A 22,051-nucleotide genomic window follows, 5' to 3' on the forward strand; every position below is an offset into this window, starting at 1 on the left:
AGTAATTGTAAAAATGCGCCCCGGATGAACGGTTCCCACGCCTGCAACCTCGCACTTCGCTCCCCACCCCTGATACGACCCCTTCGCTGACCGCAGGCCTCTCTACCCACCTGAAGCCCTATGTTTTACGACCCTGTGTACTGCAGTTTGTTTTTAGTGAGAGTAAAACTGCGTTTCGTAGAGTAAAATGTTCACTCCCTGTTGGCTCCCACGAGATAGCGAGGTTCCCTTTTCGCGGGAGCAGCTTGCAGCGAGTGTACGCGTATCTGTTGCTTCGCGTCGCGTATATGTGATCCAGAGAGGATTAATCGCAACCGCTGTTGACCAGACCATGTCTCTCCAACCAAGTGCGCAGTTGCCGAGCTGAGTCCGGGGATTCTAACTTTAAACATTATAACGTCAGTGGTCGTTTTCAAACACTAAATGCTATCATGACTTGTACACTCCCAGTACACTTCGTGTCGGAATCACCTTCCACGCAATGTTGTCGTCATTAAAGATAGTTATGCTTTTAGAAATGCTGATACCCACCTTCTCTGTCAATAAACGCTCAGTTGCATCGTTTCTGTTAAGGTTGTCAATTCTATTGTACTTTTTATGTTGTTGCTTCTGTTGTATTACGTTTAATAAGATCGTGCAAATTTCCCTCTCTGATGCCCTATGGCCATGAAAGTAATTGAACAAATAAATAAACGGCACAGTCGAAGTGCTGTGTACCAGTCACTGTGCTTACACATAGCCACGCACTAACAATCTCTACGTAACTCATACAGCCGAAAAGTATACACAAAAGCACAAGGACAATCAAGAATTGAACCAATATGCCGAGCAAGCAATATGCGAACGGACAGGCTCATGTGAATTTCATATTCAACACACTCCATTGTTGAACGCGTTTCTCAAAAAGATAATTTCTTTTCTCGGCAAGCTGAGTGAAGAAACACGCATACAATCATACTCTTCCAATGCATTCATGCGTATAAGTTTGGTATTGTGTCTGATGTAGCGCACTGTGCTGCAGTGCCGGTGTGCAAGTAATAGCATTTGACAGACAGCGTTTCGTGTTTGCAGTTTATTTACATGCGCCCAGCCATCGGGAGAGTTGTATTGTGAAATAACGTAGTCAGGTTTACAGACTTTCTTCGGAATTATTATTTAATACTCACATTGAAATAAGTAATAAAATAGAGGAATATCAAATACCCAATTAAGTTTCCAAGGCTTCGTTCCGTTAGCAAACTAAACCACAACTTCAGAAACACAAAACGCGAAATTCGTTTTTGTCTAAAAAAAACTTAACCTAATTGCAAGCAGAAGTACAAGGCTATTAGGGAGTCCCAAATGATTGCACCTATTTGCGAATACTGTGTAGAAAGTCATTTCGATTTAGCAAATAACTTAGGTTATGTAAGTCTTGAATTTTCAACATAAAACATGTTGTGTAAATTGTATTAGGCTTAGTGGGCCAGAAAAATTAGAGGCGCTCTATGACGGTAAATTACTCATACTGGGGATAAGCAGCAAAGAAAGAAAACAATAGAGCCTGATCGTCATTTATTCAGTATTGAAAAGCAATTATGAAGGAGATAGCGATGCAGTAACATTTCATTATTTCTTGCAGTTGGCATGAGGAGGATTTGTATGCCACCCTAATTATGGATGAACAAAACAGACCTACAATGGACATTAGCAAAAGTAAAGGTGAGATCAGTAATCCGGAAAGATTTACTGTTCCATATATATAAATATATAAATGCATATATATATATATATATATATATATATATATATATATATATATATATATATGTGTGTGTGTGCGCGCGCGCGCTTCTTCGACGGCTTCAAGCAATTTTTAAAAATCGTATGTGGCAAGTAGGACAACTATACTCCTTGAGTTGCTCCACTCGAAGAGGCGGGCAATACTCGCCCGAGAAATCGAAATGGATAATTAACTACTTATAGGGTGCTCCTATCTAAATACATATAAAAGAAGAATTCGCTTTTCTCGACAACCACTGCACCAACTTTGACGAGGTTAGTGGCATTTAAAAGAATAATTTAAAATCTAATGATTGCTCGTTTCAAATTTTTGATTTAGGTCTTCATTTTTTATTAAAAATTTGCAAAAATAACACATTTTCGGAACACGAAACTATCAAGTTTACAACTTTGTAACTCAGCAATGAAAAATGATACCACAGTTCTGTGAATGGCATATAATAGTAAATTTAAAGCGGACAATATTTATATATGTTGCACATGCATCTAAAAAAAAAATTTGTTATTGCTTTTCCAGCTTTTTCAGAACGCTTGTACAAAACGTAACAAATTCACGTAAAATATAAAATGAGATATCGAATCTGTGCGCTTTTAGTGATCTAATGGATAGCGCTCACAGAGCCGCGTTGTCTGTTCTTGATGCAGATCTATTTGTATATTTCTTGCTTATATTTTATTGTGTTTCAGAATTTTCGAAAATTCTTGTATCAAACAAAACGCCCTAAATCGAAATTTTGCTTGCAGCAGTCACTAGAATTTAACTGTCTCTCTCAAATGCAACACATTTCATTAAGATCTGTCCAGGGGTTATCTGAGAAAACCGTTCTTGCGTTTAACATGTACTTGAATAGGCCGCATCAGAGTTGGGCCCGAGCTAAAGCTTCGTCTCAACAACGATCACTCATTACCTTATGACTGGACTAAATTACGGTATATATTGACACGTGTACTTATCTTTATCGGGCGACCACGTTTCACCGCTTAAGAAATGTAATCGCACAGCGCGGCACGCGCCTGCATGTATCCGAAAGTTTCTGGAAAGTTATCGATTATTCTACCCGGCTGTCTGTTGTCGCCGAACCTTGTATTATCTAATTTCATCGCGTGACGCGAATGGTGTAGAACTTTGTGGGAGGCACGCGGGCCCGAACGAGTAGTCTGGAACATTCGACGACTGCTGTATAAAAACCGACGCGCTTTACCCGCTGATCAGATTTACGACGATCGCTGAGCGTGTTCGCCGCTATCGTTGTGCTATAAGTGTAGCCTGTTTTGCGGGCACAGGTTCGCCCAATAAAAGTTTGTTTTGTCGTTCACAGTATTGCTACTGTGTTCATTGCCGCCATGACCAGGTGACAATATTGCAAATTGACAATCGTAACCAATAAGTTTACAAGGCATATCCCCTTGGAGCGAGTACTTAGGATGGCACCGGTTTTGAGACATGCGCTATCAAACTTATAATAAAAGTTCACTGTTGCTCCACTTGCTACTTTATAAACATGTCATTGTATGAATTGAAGCACAAAAGTAACTGGGACGCCGATGTATTTGGTTGCCAACTTAAGGAATTATTATGTCGAAGCTGACATCATCCTTAAAATTCGTCTCAATTCGACATGGTAACACACCGGCAATAATAAGCAAATTGCAATATGTGCCATAAAGTCATTCATTTAAGACGTTCAACAATAGTTTTCTTTATTAATCGAATATGCATTTAAATTCCACGTGTAAGTACTGTCCGCCTGCTTGAACAATCTAGCTCAGATTAGAAATGTGCTATTTGCCACAGGTAATTTCTAAAAATTGGTAAAAGTACTCGCACAAGCACCCAGCATATGGTTATAAAGACAGTGGGTGTGGGCTTGCTACACAACTTAAATAACGAATGAGAGTATTGCCCCTCGAGACGTTTCTTTGTTCGACGTTTGAGCTGGAGCTCTCTAAAGCCGCTCGAGTTCGCTCTTCTCCTCGGGCGGCCATTTTTCCAAAAAAAAGTATGCCTTCCAACCACTCGACTAATCGGCTATCGACTATCGCGGACAACATCAGTCTCTTTTCACGTAAGTATGAGGCTCGGAGCAGGAGCTATTGCGCTTGAAAGTAACCTGGGGCCTGACGAACCAACCGACTGAGCTATCTTTACGGGCAACATCCAAGGGTCACGAGTTCAAATCACCTGTTATGTTCCCTTTCTCCCCCTTTTTTTCTTTTTTTTCTTTCCTTTTATTGTCTTTTCCTTTATGTTATCACTGTACGGGAACCCTCCTAAAAAAATTACATATATACTCAAATATGTATGGCCACACATGTGCAGGACATAAGTACCTGGTTCTCTAGCCGAGTGCCATCCGTGCGGTATAACCGAGCTCAGATTGGTTCCCCTTGACTAATCAAATAGGGCACCACTGTAGCTTAAATGAGGCGTACTACTCCTGCGGAACCCGCCATGGTTGCTCAGTGGCTATGGTGTTAGACTGATGAGCACGAGATCGCGGGATCGGATCCTGGTCACGGCGGCCGCATTTCAATGGGGGCGAAATGCGAAAACAATCGTGCACTTAGAATTAGGTGCACGTTAATGAACCCCAGGTGGTCGAAATTTCCGGAGGCCTCCACTACGGCGTGCCTCATAATGAGAAAGTGGTTTTGTCACGTAAAACCCCATTATTTAATTTTTTAATTTAATTCCTGCGGGGACGGTAGAGTATCCGCCTCCCGTGCAAGAGGACCGTGGTTCAAATCCCGGCGCCGCGCAATTCTCCGCTGGAAAATACAGAAAAACCATGTGCTGAGCAAATTGCACAAACAGGCCTGGAGCGCGGCCTGATCCCGGTGACCACAACCAGTAATGCACTCCTTCACCAGAGCAGGAATGGCCACCCTGGTGCAGTACTTGGCTGCAACCTCATATATGAATACAAATATCAAACCCCGGCCCTCAGTCCCCTGCAGCTGCGAAGCAACTGACCACGGTGGCGGTCAGATCTGTGACACAGCAGAGGGTGCAAAGAATACCTGGCTCCGGACAGGCCACCATTGGAATCTGAACCTGGCAACGTTTAACGTTAGAACGTTATCTAGTGAGGCGAGTCTAACAGTATTATTGGAGGAATTAGAGGGTAGTAAATGGGATATAATAGGGCTCAGTGAGGTTAGGAGGACAAAAGAAGCATATACAGTGCCAAAAAGCGGGCACGTACTGTGCTACCGGGGCTTAGCGGAGAGACGAGAACTAGGAGTCGGATTCCTGATTAATAAGGAAATAGCTGGTAACATACAGGAATTCTATAGCATTAACGAGAGGGTGGCAGGTCTTGTTGTGAAACTTAAGAGGTACAAATTGAAGGTGGTACAAGTCTATGCCCCTACATGCAGTCATGATGACCAGGAAGTCGAAAGCTTTTATGAAGACGTGGAATCGGCGATGGGTAAAGTCAAAACAAAATACACTATACTGATGGGCGACTTTAATGCCAAGGTAGGTAAGAAGCAGGCTGGAGACAAGGCAGTGGGGGAATATGGCACAGGCACTAGGAATATCAGGGGAGAGTTATTAGTAGAGTTTGCGGAACAGAATAATATGACGATAATGAATACCTTCTTCCGCAAGCGGGATAGCCGAAAATGGACGTGGAGGAGCCCGAACGGCGAGACTAGAAATGAAATCGACTTCATACTCTGCGCTAACCCTGGCATCATACAAGATGTGGACGTGCTCGGCAGGTGCGCTGCAGTGACCACAGGATGGCAAGAACTCGAATTGGCCTAGACCTGAGAAGGGAACGGAAGAAACTGGTACAAAAGAAGCCAATCAATGAGTTAGCGGTAAGAGGGAAACTAGAGGAATTCCGGCTCAAGCTACAGAACAGGTATTCGGCTTTAACTCAGGAAGAGGACCTTAGTGTTGAAGCAATGAACGACAATCTCATGGGCATCATTAAGGAGTGCGCAAAGAAGTCGGTGGTAACGCCGATAGACAGGAAACCAGTAAGCTATCGCAGGAGACGAAAGATCTGATCAAGAAACGCCAATGTATGAAAGCCTCTAACCCTACAGCTAGAATAGAACTGGCAGAACTTTCTAAGTTAATCAACAAGCGTAATACAGCGGACATAAGGAACTATAATGTGGATAGAATTGACCAGGCTCTCAGGAACGGAAGAAGCCTAAAAACAGTGAAGAAGAAACCAGGAATAGGCAAGAATCAGATGTGTGCGTTAAGAGACAAAGCTAGCAATATCGTTACTAATATGGATGAGATAGTTCAAGTGGCTGAGGAGTTCTATAGAGATTTATACAGTACCCGTGGCACTCACGACGATAATGGAAGAGAAAATAGTCTAGAGTTATTCGAAATCCCAAAGGCAACGCCAGAAGAAGTAAAGAAAGCCTTAGGAGCTATGCAAATGGGGAAGGCAGCTGGGGAGGATCAGGTAACAGCAGATTTGTTGAAGGATGGTGGTCAGATTGTTCTAGAGAAACTGACCACCCTGTATACGCAATGCCTCATAACCTCGAGCGTACCGGAATCTTGGAAGAACGCTAACATAATCCTAATCCATAAGAAAGGGGATGCCAAAGACTTGAAAAATTATAGACCGATCAGCTTACTGTCCGTTGGCTACAAAGTATTTACTAAGGTAATCGCAAATATAATCAGGAACACCTTAGACTTCTGTCAAAGGACCAGGCAGGATTCCGTAAAGGCTACTCAACAATAGACCATATTCACACTATTAATCAAGTGATAGAGAACTGTGCAGAATATAACCAACCCTTATATATAGCTTTCATTGATTACGAGAAAGCGTTTGATTCAGTCGAAACCTCAGCAGTCATGGAGGCATTACGGAATCAGGGTGTAGATGAGCCAATGAGCCATATGTAAAAATACTGGAAGATATCAAGAGCGGCTCCACAGCCACCGTAGTCCTCCACAAAGACAGCAACAAAATCCCAATAAAGAAAGGCGTCAGAGAGGGAGATACGATCTCTCCAATGCTATTCACAGCATGTTTACAGGAGGTATTCAGAGACCTCGAGTGGGAAGAATTGGGGATAAAAGTTCATGGAGAATACCTTAGCAACTTTCGATTCGCTGATGATATTGCCTTGCTTAGTAACTCAGGAGACCAATTGCAATGCATGCTCACTGACCTAGAGAGGCAAAGCAGAAGGGGGGGTCTGAAAATTAATCTGCAGGAAACTAAAGTAATGTTTAACAGTCTCGAAAGAGAACAGCAGATTACGATAGGTAGCGAGGCACTGGAAGTGGTAAGGGAATACATCTACTTAGGGCAGGTAGTGACCACGGATCCGGATCATGAGACTGAAATAACCAGAAGAATAAGAATGGGCTGGGGTGCGTTTGGCAGGCATTCTCAAATCATGAACAGCAGGTTGCCACTATCCCTCAAAAGGAAAGCGTATAACAGCTGTGTGTTACCAGTACTCACATATGGGGCACAAACCTGGAGGTTTACGAAAAGGGTTCTGCTAAAATTGAGGACGACGCAACGAGCTATGGAAAGAAGAATGATGGGCGTAACGTTAAGGGATAAGAAAAGAGCAGATTTGGTGAGGCAACAAACGCGGGTAAATGACATCTTAGTTGAAATCAAGAAAAATAAATGGGCATGGGCCGGACACGTAATGAGGAGGGAAGATAACCGATGGTCATTAAGGGTTACGGACTAGATTCCAAGGGAAGGGAAGCGTAGCAGGGGGCGGCAGAAAGTTAGGTGGACGGATGACATTAAGACGTTTGCAGGGACAACATGGCCTCAATTAGTACATGACCGGGGTAGTTGGAGAAGTATGGGAGAGGCCTTTGCCCTGCAGTGGGCGAAACTAGGCTGATGACGATGATGATCATCATGATGATGATGATGAGCTGGAGGACTGGCCTTTACGAAGAGTGTGTATGCTAGGTTGCACGATGTTTATGTGGGCGGAGCCAGAACACAGCATCGATCAGGTTTGGGATGGCTAAATAAAGGAAAAAGAAAGCGCCTACGAGAGGAGAAAGTGCCTACGCTTACGAGGGTCCCCAAAAAAGTTGGTGAAAAAAGACGAAAAGAAAGAATCATCAAGAAGGAAAGAAAAAATAAAGACAGACGAGGGTCAAGCAACCGTTGCATGCACGTAATGTGGCTTTGAGTTGATGGAACGGAAAACATCAGTACGTTTCACTATGGCTGACCAGTCACGGCTACGGTAGTTCTAGGCTTCTAGCCCCATTATTTAGGGCAGGCAAAGGGTGCATAGGGAAGAACGGAAGTTGGGACTGTTGTATCGATGCGGCGTGGTGTGCAATGGCGCTGTACAGTGCGTGAGCTGCATTGAGCTTTTGCGGCTCATTTGTGGTCGCCAATATTTGTAGGTTCGACATTGTGCCAGCGTTTTCTTTCAAGCATACCTTGGAACTGTTAAAATTAAAGATGAGGTATGATTCCAGTTACTCTCGTTCCCGTAATCTTGTAAACCTATCTTGCAATAAAGCTCCCCTAAATGTGTCAAAAACGTGTTTTATCCATTTATATGTCGGAAAATACGAAGGCATGATTGAGATTTCGCGTGTGCCCGATGGTGGTTGAATTTAATGCTGAAAGGGGTCTGTTTGGTCAAGGTACTGTATCTTGCATACGCCGTATTCGAGAAGATATACGAAATTTGCGGAGTCGCAGGTGAGATTCCCGCAAATAGATTAGATAAATTTGGATTGTAACTGTACGCTACAATCGTAGTTTTCATGTGCTTGCAGATTTGGCACCTGCTTTGTCCGCATGGTTGACAACCTAGCCGTGGAGGGTCAGTTGTTTTTAATATGCCTGGGGCACTCACTGTTGAAAGAGATTACAGTGCGTTGGCGGATTCAGTTGACATTAAGACGATGGTCCGTAAATATTCTATGAGATCTTTTGCATAATTTATATATATATACCTGTATCTATATATATATATATATATATATATATATATATATATATATATATATATATATATATATATATATATATATATATATATATACATATATATCTATATGTATATGTATACATATTGTTATTATTTACCAATGTCCTTACAGGCCTCGTATGAGGCATTGGGTAAGCGGCGTTACAATAAGATCAACAGAGTACAGAGAACACATAAGAAACGTAATAGACATACATTAATATTTGACAGCGGAAAAATCTGTACATATCTTATTCAAGTATTAGAAGCATTGTTCAAAATAAGAAGGTCTGGAATGTACATATTAGAAGACAAACGATACAGTTCCTTTAATAAACAATGAAAAATAATGTTGCCACTCTAGTACAAATACAATGGTGGTTAGATATATATATATATATATATATATATATATATATATATATATATATATATATATATATATATATATATATATGTATATATTCTTTCTTTCTTTATTGTTTCCTCAGACACCGTCTAAGAGGGGGCCGAGGCTAAAGGCGACAGAGCGCCTGACAAGGGCCCCGGCCCCCTTGCACAATATACACAGACAAAATACATCAACAAAGTTCAGTCAGACAGACATAGGTTCAGACAGTGGGCAATATTAAAAAGGGAGGCTAGTCACTGCTCGAATATCAAGTCAGCAAATAATTTGTACAAAATATTTACATACGCAACATAATGTCTGCAACGTAAATACAGAACACAGCAATTCAGTTATCAGTCAGCACGTTCAACAACATCATTCATAGCCATCATCATCACAAAAACCAAGACACAAAAACCAAGCACAATTTCACAGCCGTGTATAAAAATTGCACTAACTGAGAGGAGCATGGCAAGGGAGAACAAAGCGCACTTTGTGAGGTAATTTACAATAATGAAAACATAATGTCACTGTTCACAAAGAAACTTCCTACAGTATTTCTTAAATGTATGTACCTTTTTATTAAAGTCGACCTGCATATCTCTTCTGTTTAGAGCATTGGTTATTTGAATAGATAATGCTTGCCTTCCATAGTTGGTTCTAACTTGCGGCATTTTTCGTTTTGGGTTTCGGGTACTGTATGAACTTGAGCTGGGCACTGCGGAAATATGTAACTTGTATTTATTGATCCATTGCAATAGCTTAAAGTAGTACACCTGGTCAGCCTTCAACATGTTATATTTGGTAAATAACGGCTGTGTTCTCAATAACTGCTTGTTGCGTTTAAAATTTTCCAGTATGTGCAAAATTTGCTTTTGTAATACATTAAGTTTGTAGTAGTTAGTAGCCGTTGTTGTTCCCCAAGTCAAGATGCCATAGCTCATTCTAGAGTAAACCAGTGAATAGTATAGTGCCTGCTTTAAACGTTTGGGTATTAGATGTTGTACTTTGTAAATGCACCCAATGGTGCGAGGAAGGCTTGATTTTAGTTGAATAACGTGAGTATTCCATGAGATATTGTGGTTAAACCAGACACCTAAAAACTTTTGTTCAGTAACCTGTTCCAGCAAGCATCCTTCAAATCTAATGTTAACCGTGTAGCAGTCATGTTTATTGATTGGCTTGAAAATGACGTACTTTGTTTTATTTATATTTAGACTCAAGCGATTTCTTTGAAGCCATGCAGATAACTGCAATAAGTAGTCATTAACAGACGTCTCTAGGCATTGCATGGTTTCTCCGGCGAAAAAAACATTAGTATCATCTGCATACATTATTAATTGCGGGGTTCCATGTATTGCTATATTATCATTTATATAAATAAGAAAAAGTAGGGGTCCCAGAATAGAGCCCTGGGGAACGCCAGGGCTCTATATATATATATATATATATATATATATACATATATATTGTAACGCCGCAGTGGAGGAGTGTGGAAGAGGAAGAAGAAACGGCGCAAGGGTTTTGGGGTGATCGGCTGTTTCGGACCGTCCCATGTCTGCTCTACCCTTTTCACTGTAAATCCATTCTACATCCGTAACAAGAGGCGTACGTGGTAGGTACTGGACGCCCTGAGCAACCACCAGAGCCAACAAGCATGGCCGACGCCCAAGCAGGGCGGTCAACGAACACGATCGAAGAAGGCGTCGTTCAAGCCAGCCAGAAACCAAGGCAACCTAGCTACTGGACGCCAAAACCACGCATATTCTCAGGTGAAACAGATGAAGTCGTAGATGACTGGCTGAGGCTTTACGAAAGAGTGAGCCGACATAACGGGATATGTTCGTCAACGCAGCTTGTGAACGTTGCACTTTTTCTCGCCGGTACTGCTCTAAATTGTTTTGACAACCATGAACGCCTGCTGACGACTTGGGAAACTTTTGTCCAGGAATTGGAAGCCTGCATTGGCGAATCTAATTCCAAAAAGAAGAAAGCGGAACGCACGTTTTCCTGCAGAGCAAACTTGCCGGGTGAAACGTGTACCACGCATGTTGAAGAAATATTCAAGCTATGCCGAATTGTAAACGCGAATATGCCGGATGAAGGCAAAGTAGGACATCTGTTAAAAGGCATCACTGAAGACGTCTACAATCTTTTTACAACGAAAAAAAACCTGAACACTCCTTCTCAATTCAGGCATCAGTGTCACGCGTTCGAAGCTCTGAAGATCCGAAGAATCTTACCAAAGTTCGGGTGCTTGGACAACGTCACCACAGTTGCAAGTACGGGCGTCACTGCCTGCGATGACAACGCCTGGATCGTGCTTCGAGTGGTTCAAGATGAGCTAGCATGAGTTCAGGCAGTAGGTGCTGGTTGTGAGTGCGCGTTTGACGAGTGCAGTTCCGAAACACCATCCTGGCCGAGAGAACATCGCATCGAGCGCCGATCACCTCCTGAAGAACCGCACTTAAATAACGCGAGCTTTCGTTCTCTCCCGGCGAATCTCAGTAGCCGCCAGTTCTCACCAGTCCGCCATGACGCTACAGAGTACTACCCAACACCATGACGTGTTCCTGCGGAATACCCGATGCCACGACATGCTCCTGTGGAATCATACCCGGCGCCACGCGTGCCTGCTCCATTTAGTTTCAACCGCGACCTACCCGTATTCTACGCCTGCGGTTCCCGAGGAGATATTGCTCGCTTTTGTCGCCGCCGCTTGCAGCGAGTCCTACGTTTTTCGGCCTACACAACTCGTGTACACGAAGACGCGCCCCCACCATTTGGAATCCATCCTCTGCGGCAACAGTGGTCGTACCAATCGCACGATGAGTCGCCTATCTCCGAGTTCAGCCTTACACCGCCGCCGACCCAACTGCGCCGTTCGCCATCCCCGCGCCGTCGTGGGTCGCCTTCCCCGCCTCAGCTAGAAAACTAGCTTGTGCGGCCGCTGGAGGTGCGGTCGCGGGGCGGTCAAGCTTGGTTGCGATCGGAGGACTGAGTTTTAGAGCCGAGTTCACTGTATTGGTCCACGCAACTTATGATGTTATTTTAGGCATAGGTTACGTACGTGAATCCAGCGCTGCACTTGACTGCGAGAGCATGTGGCCAATCACCATATTTTATTATTTGCAGACCGATCAAGCCGACGTGTTTTCGCTGTCTCAAGATGTGTTTCTGCCTGGTCGGACAGCCGCGTTTGTTCCCATGAGTTCTTCACGTGTTCGGATGGGATCATGCAGCACTGTTGTCGAGTCAGATCATAACAACGCGATTAGGAAGAAATTGTTGGTCCCTCGGCCTATTGTTCAAGCCCTCGACAGGCGCGCTTTCTTGCTTCTATTGAACGCTTCTACGAAGTCTGTTACCCTGCCAGTCCGATTTAAATTGGCAACATTTGAGGAGCACGCCACAATTCATGTACGAACAGTTGCAGCGTTTTCAGACATCATTTGACCGTTGCCCAACTATACGGATCACTTGCGACGTACGACGCACGATAAACAAGTCTTTGTCGTCTTCCGAGCAGGACGTACTCCAACAAGTGCTCGCCTGCTAGACGTCAGTATTTAATTTTACTCAACTGAAACTTTACTCAATGTTGCCGGAATCCCACATGCACCACCGCATCAACACAGGACAAGCGATTCCGATCTGACCTATCACGTATCTCCCTCAGAGAGAAAAGTGATCGCCGAATGTGTCGATGACATGCTGCAGAAAGGCGCTATTCAGGAGTCTTGCAATCCTTGGGCAGCTCCGTTTATACCAGGGAGAAAGAAAGACAACTAGTGGAGATTTCCTGTCGACTACCGCCGCCTAAATTCTATCACAAGGAAAGACTTGTATCCCTTACCACGCATTGACGATGCTGTTGACTGCTTTCACTTCACCTCGTACTTTTCATCGCTTGACCTCCAGTCCGGGTAGTGGCAGATAGCGATGCACCCGTCTGACATAGAGAAGACCACTTTTGTTACACCTCACGGACTCTGAGTTTAACGTCATGCCGTTTGGCTTATATTGTGCCCCAACAACCTTCGAGTGATTTATGGACTCCCTCCGTGGTCTCAAATAGGAGATTTTTATGTAATATTTAGCGGACGTGATTATTTTCGGTCGAACTTTCCACGAGCACAACCAGCGGCTCGGCGTTGTTCTGGATTTCATTCAACAGGCTGACCTCATTTTAAACTCTAATAAGTGTCGTTTCGGTGAGCGCCAATTCCCTTGTGCTGGGATACCTCGTGGACATCGACAGCATGCGACCAAATCCCCAAAAGATTTCTGCTGTTCGCAATTTTAAGCAGCCGAAGAAAGTGAAAGACTTCAGTAGCTTCCTGGGCCTTTGTTCTCATTTTCGTCGGTTTATTAAACACTTCGCCAGCTTGCTTCTCCACTGACTGACCTAGTCCGCAAGGACACTGTTACGTTTCGCCTACGACGCGCGGTATAGCCGGCACGGATGCAACGGACGCCGAGGTTTCATTCAAAGCGGCGGACATTTTGGCCCGCTCGGCGCTCCCGCGACGCCTCCCCGCCAAGCGCGTCCAGGCATGTTTCGATGCCACGTGTATTCGTGTGTGCGTGTGTGTGTGTGTGCATGTTGGTGCCCACGCTAGTCAAAGCGCGGCAGCCGGGGAGAGGAGCTCCCCAAGTGTGAAGCGACGAGGTCTGATCGGCGCCGGCCCGGCGGATGAGTCACTACACTCGTCTCAACATGTCTCTCAGCTTGTCCGAGCCCCGCCTTCACGTGGCCTCATCCCGTGACCTTCCTTCTTGCCCTCGACTCCGAGAGTATAAAAGCAGCTGCCCCTGGACGCCAAGAGAGAGGCTCCGATTTCTTCTGTTGAGTAACGTGCTCTCCCGTCTCTCCACTTCGCTCGACCTGACCAGCCGCTCTTTTGCAATGCTAGAATAAAGAAGTTGTTCTGTTAGCAGTCGACTCATGCTTTGCTCGGACCTTCGGATGCTTCCAGTTGTGCCCCAGGCCGCCAGGCCAACGCTACCCTTGGGGCTTGCGACCCGATTGCAACAACGGGCGTCAGCGCTGAGATTCCAACAACACTCCCTACATATTGTCCGCTCACTGCGAGACTGCTTTCTAGCAGCTGACTTTTTTTCTCATCTCTGGGCCACTTCTCCGCCATTTCAATGGCGTTGACCACACTGCATACTGATGCAAGTGGTGTGGGCGTTGGTGCTGTGCTCGTCCAGTTTCATCGCGGACGCCAACACGTCGTAGCGTATGCAAGTCGTACTTTGACGAAAGCAGAGAGCCATTATGCAGTCACGCAACTGGAATGCCTTGCTGTTGTTTTCGCCATCCACAAGTTCAGATCTTATGTGTATGGCAACCATTTCAAGATTGTCACCAACCATCATTTTATCTGCTGGCTCGTCGGACGGCATGACCGAGCTGGGCAGTTGGCTCGGTGGGCCTTGCGTCTCCAAGAATATGACTTTTTGTTGCTTATAAAAGTGGTTGGTGCCATACAGAGGCCGACTGCTTAAATCGTCTTGCCTTTCAGACCGAGCATGCTGATAATGACGATTTCGACGACTACTTAACTACAATCTCATCGGACTCTCCTGACTTTCCCATGTTCACAAGAAGGAACAACAGCGCGACAGTTCACTAAAGCCGATTATTGATGCGACCCACACATCTGAACGGGCTACGCTATTTGTGATTCGTGATGGTCTGCTTTACCACAAGAATTATTCAAGCAACGGTGCTCCACTGCTGCTCGTCGTCCCAAAATGTCTGCGCCTTGCTATACTTCGGGCCATGCACGACGACCTCACATCCGGTCACCTTGGATTCGCTCGAACGTTCCACCACCTCCGACAACGCTTCTATTGGCCTCAATCGCGGACGACAACTAAGCAGTAAGTCGCCAGCTGTGATGTCTGCCAACGCCACAAACAACCGACTACAGCTAATGCAAGAACTCTGCGACCGGTTAGACCGCCGACATACCTTTTTGGGAAGTGTTCATAGATTTACTCGGTGCTTACCCCAAGATTTCCACTGGCTGCCGCTGGATAATCGGGTGTGTGGATTATTTAACACATCACACTGAAACAACGGCACTTGTCTCAGCTACAGCAGCCGATGTCTCGAGCTTTCTTCTGCATTCCATTATCCTCCATCATGGAGCTCCTCGGGTGGTCATAAGTGATCGCGGCCGGCAGTTCACCGCTGACGTCGTGTAAGAGTTGCTACACATTTGTGGAACTCAATATCGCCATTCCACGGCTTACCATACGCAAACCAACAGTATATCCAAGCGCACCAATCGTAACCTCGTCAACACGCTTTCAATGTATGTCTCAGCGGATCATAAGAACTGGAATGCCGTATTACCGTTCATCACTGTTCGTATGCCTTCAACACAGCCAAACATGAAGTCACAGGATACGCACCTTTCTTTCTCCTCTATGTTCTCCATATTCAAATTTTTCTCGACACCATACTTCCTTTTTCACCTAACGACGATGCTTCTGTCCCGTAGATATTGTGTCGTGCTGGAGAAGCACGTAGACTTGCCCGGTTCAGAACAATGTCGTCGCATGTTCATGCTAAAGCTCACTACGACGCACATCTCCCCGTCAGATTCGCCACCGGTTACTTCGTGTGGCTGTAGAAACCGGTTCGGAAAAGAGGATTTTGCCAAAAGCTTCTCCCCAAGTATTCGGGCCCGTTCGTGATTCTCAAATGCTTGAGTGAAGCGACCTATATCATCGCTAAAGTGACGGCTGATAACCGCCGTTCACGCAAGACGCAAGTTGTGCACGCCGCACGATTGAAACCGTTCCATCAACATTCACTCTGACTCGCTCGGTGAGCTTCGACTGCCCCGGAGGAAAATGCAACGCAGCGCTGGAGGAGCGTGGAAGAGGAAGAAGCGGCGCGAGGGTTTTGCGGTGATCGGCTGTTTCGGACCATCTCATGTCTTCTCTGCCGTTTTCACTGTAACTAAATTCATTGTACATGCGCAATTATATATATATATATATATATATATATATATATACATATATATATATATATATATATATATATATATATATATATATATATATATATATATATATATAAACAGTTTTACTTCGCTATTCGTGACGGAGACCATGTCTTGTCTTGTATTGTGTCCCATGCCTCCAGTTGGCGCGATCCCCAAACCCTCTTCTTCGTTTAAAACATACGATAGCTATCGCGTGGTCTACACCCACTTTTTCATCGTTGATAAGCGACTCTAGAAAAACGAGGTGGCCTACTCTCCCTACCAAAGGACACAGGATGGACGTGCGAACGAGAAATGCAGTGGGTGGTAGCAAGAAAACAAACGAGTCCCCAGTTCTCTGAATAATGAACAATGACAGAAAGAGAATATATTGCGTCAGCAGCACAGCAGAGCCACGAGGTCATGGCGTTAAATAAGGCTTTAAGTGAACGCCACTGAAAACCTCTGTGCGTGGTAGCTGACGCTGACTGGGCGGCTCGCCTCTGTCTAGAATGGCTTCAAACTTAATGTTTCTCACATGCCTTACGACTTCATATGGTTCAAAGTGCTTGCTAAGGAGTTTCTCGCTGAGTCCTCGCTGTATGACTGGTGTCAGGCCCAAACTTAGTCACGAGGTTGGTAGTTAACTTGTCGTGTATCTGCGCACTGCTGCTGTTTTATGAGCACGAGGCCAGTTTATGCATTTCCTGGACTCATTGAAGGTACTCCTCGACGTCAGCAGTTAGCTGGTCAAGCTGGTTTCCGTCGCCATAGAAAGTCACGGCGTCTAGCATCGGTTCAAAATCTTGACCATAAACTATACAAAACGCGGCAGTGCTGGTAGTGCCCTGCGTGGCAGTGTTGTACGCAAATGTGGCGCACGGGGCAATTCCGTTCCACGTTTCGTGCTGCTCATCCACATACGTAGATATCATGTCCGCTAACGTTTTGCTCAGTCTTTCCGTCAAACCTTCACTCTGAAGGGGGTATGCAGTGGTGTTCGGGTGGCTGTGCTGAGGTGTGAATGTACCCGCTGAGCTTTGCCGCAAGCGGTGTCCCTCGGTCCGTAAAGACGAAGTAAAGATCAGTAAAGACGAACGAAAGCACAATGTCGTGCACAAAAAACTTGGCAAGTTCAGGTACCGTTCGCGTGGTATCATGTTTGTCTCAGCATAACCCCCCAAATAATCAGTCGCGAGGACGATCCACTTGTTTACGGAGCAAGACAAGGAAAACGGTCCAAGGTCCATTCCCATATGGTAAAAAAGGAGCGTTCAGTGGGTCAATAGGCTGGAGTAAGCCTGCTCGTTCTGGGGATACTGATTTTCATCACTGACATTCACTGCAGCCTTTGACACAGCGCATGACACAGGCATTAAGTCTGGGCCAGTGGTATAGTTGGTGCACTACGTCTATTGGCTTTGAGTTATCCAAGTGACAGGAGGTTGGTTCGCCCTGGTACGCTAACAGAACGTCATTTCAGGGGGATTACATTACGTTACAGGGTTTTACGTGCCAAAACCCTGTAAAGGGTTTTGGCACGTAAATCGACACTACCGCTTTTGCAATCGACTGCAATCGACACTGCCGCTTTTGCAGTGTCGATTGCTTCAGAAGCAAAACGCTTAGCGAATTAGGCTATTCGGTCGACTGAGGCGTTGTCAGTGCCGGGAAAAATGGGCCATTGCTGATAGCCGATATTTATGACGAGAACTTCGCAGAGGCCTTTTTGGGGCCAATAATGCTTCTTTCCCTGCATACACGCCGAGACAACAAGACTGCTTCAGCAGCCCTACACCAGTTGATCCAAGACACATATGCGCGGTGGTTTTGTGACAGTGTCGTCAATGGCGCTAAACACGACTCTCAGGAGGCTGTGGTCATCAGCCTCTGCGGAGTTCTTCGTTGGGAAAATGACGATGCGTTGTAGAAGGTCGGCTATAGCACGATGCTCCCTGAGAAAGTCCATGCCGATTATTAGGTTCAGCACACATTCACTGCGAATGCTTAAGCTGGCAATGAACACAAGACCCCGATTCTGTATTAGCGCCGTGCACATACCCAGTGGTGCGACGACATGCCCGCCAGCTGCACGAACTCACTTTCGACTCCATGGCGTCGTCATTCTCTTCAGAAGGCTGGCCAGTTTTCTGCTGATTGGCAAGTAATCCGCTTCGGTGTTCACTAAAGCACTGACATTGCCACTATATATTAGTACAGGGACGTTGACTGAAACTCCTGTTCAGCAGTCAGGTACTGTCATCGTCGACGTATCTTCGTTTAACATAGGCGTCGACTCCAATATCCAATATCCAACGTCCAATATCCGCACCTCGTGGCTTAGTGCAATGCTGAGCCATTCGCGGAACCTGAATGTCGTACATGGGTGCGCACGTGCTCTAGGTCACGAAGTGCCGAAATTCCGCTTATACAACGGCTCACACGTATCCATCGGTACTATCACTTTCAGATGTACCGATGTCTTTGTTCCCCAATCAAATAATGCAACAGCGATATACCTACTGCAGCAACAAAACTTTCCTCGAGCACCATGTCACAATGACTGTCAACTGGAATGCGATAAGTATCAGAAAAATTTTGTGACACGCCGTATTGCTGAAGACAAGTTTACTTAAAATCTGAACTTATAATTCAGAAATTTCCATTGCTTCGGCTATATGTGATGTACACTGCCTCCGGTATCGGCCCACGTCGCTCTGGCACTCGCTTGCGGAGATTGACCATGAACAGGAAGATATGATGACGACTCTATGACGACGACGCACTGACGATGATGGAATCAAGACAATGGAACGATAAAAGCAGTACAACAATGACGTTATGACGACAATCAGAGGACAATTATGAAATTATAACGTGGTATAACAACGACAGCGTGATGACAACGACATGGTGATAATAGGATGACGACGAGTGTATGACGACAACAAAATGAAGAAGTTACAACGATGATGATGGAACGACCGTGACGGCATGAAGACAGCGGTATTACAACGTATGCATGACAGCTGTCTGGGGATGACAAGTTCACGACGATGGCATGCCCACATCGGCATCATCACGACTGAATCATAACAGCGTCATTACGATAGAATGACGTCGATGGAACAACGAAGGCAGTACAATGACGATGGCCTGATGACAACCGTGTGATGATGACTATGTGATTACGATGGCGGGACGACGCTGACGTGACGGGAGTCGGATGACGAAGATGAAATGACGTCAGTGGAACCATTATGACGGCATCACGATTAGAGTATGAAAATTAGTGCACGGCGGTGACTGTGTATAAGTAGAATAAGAATGATATTAATAAGTATATAAGTATAATAAGTATAAGGGTATGATGGCAATGGCGTGACAATTGCTATATGATGACGATTGCATTGCAACGCTGGCGTGACAACGACTGACTGGCGATAATCATTTGGCGAAGTTGGAGTGGCGGCAATAGAATGACTATACGCCGTCGTAATGATGAGGAATGCATCACGACTACATGACGCCTACGGCGTGACGACGATGGCATTACGGGAGCCTGTTGACGACGATGCAGTGACCCTGAGGGCCACACGATCAAGAACATACGCCTTCTGGCTCAAGCTGTTAGACAATATAGCCACTGGGTAGGCGTAAAAGGCGTGACGACGATGGCGTGACGAGAGTGAGATCACGAAGCTGGAATGACGATGATGGAACGATAACGACGGCATCACGACCACGAGCACATAAGTACAGTGGACCAGGCTGATAGAAAACTTTGGTCACTGCGTTGGCGTAAGAGGCTAGATAGAGAGATAGGCTCACAGTGCCTGAAATAGGCACAGAATGCCAATCGCAAATAAACTGGCAACACATCCATCATTTTGAGATTATTCGTGACGTAGTGTAGTCAGCAATCTTTGTTATGATTCGCAGTGTAAATATTGATTATGCGTGTTATATGTTGTGATAATTATTATGATGACCATGGTATCCACATGGCCATATCGTCATGCCGTCAGTAAATCACAAAACCCCGTGGGCACATCAGCAGACACACGAATTAGCAATCTCGTTGCCATTCATAATGGCAAATGATACTAGGACACAGAATGCCTTGTGCTCATTATATTCCAGTTGAAACTCCTTAGTATACACTTCGTATTCTGGCTACAACTTCGCTGCTATCGCTCTTGACAGCCTCGCTCGACGCCGACGTGCTGCTGTGCATGGGGCGTTATTGCTTTAATATATGGCTACGCACCCCTTATGTAACCTTGACTCATTTTTGAGGGGGTTTGACCGGAATGGGCCCATCTTAATTTTACATAATCATCCTCATAATCCGCCTATTTTTACTGCACGACAAAGCTTCTCCCAGCGATCTCCAATTACCACTGTCTTGCGCTAGCTTATTCCAAGTTGCAGCTGTAAATTTACTCATTTCTTCACCCAACCTATTTTTCTGCCGTCCTCGGCTGCGCTTCCCTTCCCTTGGCACCCATTATACAACTCTGACGTTCTACCGGCTACCAGCTCTGCGCATTACACAGCCTACCTAGCGCCATGTTTCCCCGGTAATGTAAACTAAAATATCGGCTATCCCCGTTTGTTCTCAGATCCGCACCGATCTCTTCCTGTCTGTTAACGTTACGCGTAACACTTTTCTTTCCATGGCTCTTTGCGCGGTCCTTAACTTTTGTCGATCTTAATTATTAACATCCACGTGTCTGCCTCATATGTTAGTACTCGTAGAATGCAATGATTTTAAGCTATTTTTTTTCAACGGCAGTGTTAAGCTCCCAGTCAGGCTCTGACAATCTCTGCTCTACGCACTCCAACCCATTTTTATTCTTCTGTAAATTGCCTCCACATTAGCGAGGTCTCCTGTGAGTAATTGACCTAGATAAGTGCATTCCTTCGCAGATTCTAGAGGCTCACTGGCGATCCTAGATTCTTGTTCCATTGACAGCCTATTGAACATTATCATTGCCTTCTGCATAATATTATTTATTTATTTATTTATTTATTTATTTATTTATTTATTTATTTATTTATTTATTTATTTATTTATTTATTTATTTATTTATTTATTTATTTATAAAATACTGCTGACCCAAATAGGGGCGCAAGCAGGAGGGGCAGAATACTTGAATATTTATATGCATATATAAACATATGAAGAATCAAATACAGAATTACTGCAACTTATGAAATGATGAGAAAAATTGAATCGATGACTAAATACGGTTACTTGAAAATACACTGAAGGAATAAAACTGGACATACATTAGAACAGTATCAGACGGAGCTCAAGGCGTCAGAATAGAGGCGATCCTCAACCCCACTCCTGCACTTTCTCACTTAAAGTCCGCAATCATTTGTTGTAATTCATCCTGGTTTTGATGAACAGGGCAATGTCATTTGTAAACTGAAGGTTGCTGAGATATTCGCCGTTGATCCTCACTCCTAAGCCTTCCTGGTGTAGTAGCTTGGCTACTTCTTTTTACATACGCAGTGCTGTATTTGTCTGTGCGGGCACACACGCAATGATCCATGTCGTCTGCTTAACTGGACAGCAGCCAGCAAATACCTAGTGACCCGAGACAGTAGACGAATCGGGTCACTGAGAGTAGTAGATTAGATACAAACAAAGAAACCACAATGTGAGTAAAGTTCCCAAATAATCGTAATCGCGTTAAATGTGTTATGGGCCCCTTTCGGACACGCACAGAAGTGACGCGTCGAATCAAAGGGGTCAAAACTGACCGAAAGCCCTCACCTGTAGCACCTTGTCGATGTATGGAAAGATGATGTTACCTAGGAAAATTTCTGGCGTTTCACTGCCGATTTCCTTATTGCTTATTTTCTTTGTATTCAAGCGTACCGTAACAGTGCA

The 22,051-nt window shown here is 44.8% G+C and overlaps 1 long non-coding RNA gene across 1 annotated transcript in view; it reads left to right on the forward strand.

Annotated features, from left to right (window-relative positions):
• The first annotated feature begins 1,657 nt into the window (after positions 1 to 1,657).
• LOC135908832 (uncharacterized) overlaps positions 1,658 to 22,051 on the forward strand; it is a 37,825-nt gene continuing 17,431 nt past the window's right edge. The window contains exon 1 of the long non-coding RNA XR_010566457.1: positions 1,658 to 1,701. This is a non-coding gene — a long non-coding RNA (uncharacterized lncRNA). The remainder of the gene's footprint in view (positions 1,702 to 22,051) is intronic.

This window comes from Dermacentor albipictus, chromosome 1, assembly GCF_038994185.2.
Source record: "Dermacentor albipictus isolate Rhodes 1998 colony chromosome 1, USDA_Dalb.pri_finalv2, whole genome shotgun sequence".
Classification (NCBI taxonomy): Eukaryota; Metazoa; Arthropoda; class Arachnida; order Ixodida; family Ixodidae; genus Dermacentor; species Dermacentor albipictus.